Genomic DNA, 2073 nt, shown 5'->3' with positions numbered 1-2073 from the left:
AAATATCAGTGGAATCATACAGTATCTGTTCTCCTGGACTGATTCTTGAGGGCACCTGAGACTGAATGGGCCGGACTTTGTAAAATGCATCATCAATGACTCTACTGACTGGTATTGGCCAGTGGTGACCCGAGCCTGTGGGTGGGAGTGGATGTTTTGCTCTGAACAAATGGAGGTTCCTACTGTTAGTCCTGAAAAGAGTTTAATCCCAGAGTAGGGACAGAGGGGGACAGAGATGCAGGGCGAGTGGGGGGAGGGAGGAGTGGGACTTTTCTCTCTGGGACTTATTTGGCCTTAATTCCAAGCTGTAGAGCTACCTGGGGATTCTCACTGGTGGGCTGTGGGTGGTGGGGTGGCGCCCTGTGCTCAAGGAAGCCTGCTGAGGGCAGTGTGGGCACTGAGCCCATGCGTGCTCATGCTGAGCCCTTCTCATGCAGCATTGTCACCCTCTGTGTGGTCCTTCAGTTGTCCCCAAGTCAACAGTGACAGCTGGTTTACAGTCAACACACTTTCTCAGTTGAGCTGTGGGGAAGAGAGAGGAGATTGTCCTTTCCATGAGGCTGAGTGCGGGTGGCCACGGGGGCTACCAGCCAAGGATAGCTGGGCCCGATGGGACAGATATCTCAGGGAACTGTAGAGATCAAAGGCTCCATCGTGGCAGCAGAAGCAAAGTCATATGTCCTAGAGTATGTGAGGCAATGCTCTCGGGAATTCTTAGAAATTCCAGTGTGAGTTCATGACATCATAATTTTGGTATTAAAAGAGGATTATAATTTACTTTTTAGACACGGGTTTGTGAGACCAGAGACACCGAATTAAGCATATTTGACTTAATATGATGATAAGACTTGAAGTTCCTTTCCATGAACTAAAGCTGATGCTCAAGGAAGACAAGTCATGTCTGGGCCTCCATCACCCCACCTCCAGCACCTCCAGCACCCTGTGCTCACGGAGACGCAGAGCCCCGAGTTAATTACAAAATGCAGGTTTGATCTTGTGCTCAAAATGTGAGACAAGTCGATTTTAAAGTGTGCCATATTTTCCATTTTCACGTAGCTTAAGTCAGAGCAGGCATCTTGGCTCTCTCTTCTCCTGTGTGCAACTTACTCCCCAAGCGGTAAGTCAGGAGCCACTTGGAAGGAGATACAGGGATATAAGCATGTAGCAAATATTAAAGCTATATGGTGAAAAATAGAGCCATGAAAACTGGGTTTTAGTATCTACTAAATCTGATGGATTTGAAGGTAAAGTGCCCACAGAGAATTCATAGCTTCAAGACTCTTCGTGGTACAGTTGTCCAGAGAGATTTCCAACTGTGAGCTGCAAAATCATAAAGATAATGCTTAATAATAGCCTTCTTCCTATTATTCTGTATTATCCAAACCATGTTCTCTGCTATTAGTTCCTTCCTCCTTTTACCCTATGCCTGTGGGAGAGGTTGACGTAAATTATTATCCCTCTTTTATGAGTGAAGCAATGGAAGCTCTAAGAGATTAAATGATATGCTGAGGCTCTAAAATTAGCATGTGGCAGAGTCAAGGTGAGAGCTGATGTTCCCTGCTTTTCCTCCAAGGTCATGCCTCTCCTTGTGATAGCTATAGGTATCCAACCTCTCCAGGTTTGAACATCTTTGCCAACCTCAGAAACAACCTCAAAATCTTTGTAAAGCCTGCTGGTCTACAGATCGGCTTGTTTCCGTCTCTCAAATCAACACATCTTTTGGACATTGTCTCAGGACCACGTCTTCTGAGAAGCTTCTTCAACCACTTCAGCCCAGGCTGATCCCTACCCTAGTAAACCCCAATGCACTTAGAGTCAGCATCACACCATGGAGCACATACTTACACACTTTCTGGAATTGCTGGCTCCTTGCTTGCCAATTGTAGGGTGAGTTTGCTGAGGAGTGGCACCCAGCTGTGGCCCACACTTCTCTGGTGTTCTTCATGGCCTCCAGAAGCAAGTCGGGCCGGGACAAGTGCCTAATACAACTTACTGAGTGATCTGGACATTGTGGTACCCTAGTGCTGGGTGAGATCGATGGTCTTGAACTGGAGGGCTCCATGCTTCTTCCAT

Source organism: Diceros bicornis, chromosome 29 (genome assembly GCF_020826845.1).
Source record: "Diceros bicornis minor isolate mBicDic1 chromosome 29, mDicBic1.mat.cur, whole genome shotgun sequence".
In the NCBI taxonomy this organism is placed as follows: Eukaryota; Metazoa; Chordata; class Mammalia; order Perissodactyla; family Rhinocerotidae; genus Diceros; species Diceros bicornis.
The sequence above is the reverse complement of the archived record's forward strand: the minus strand, read 5'-3'. Positions refer to the sequence as shown.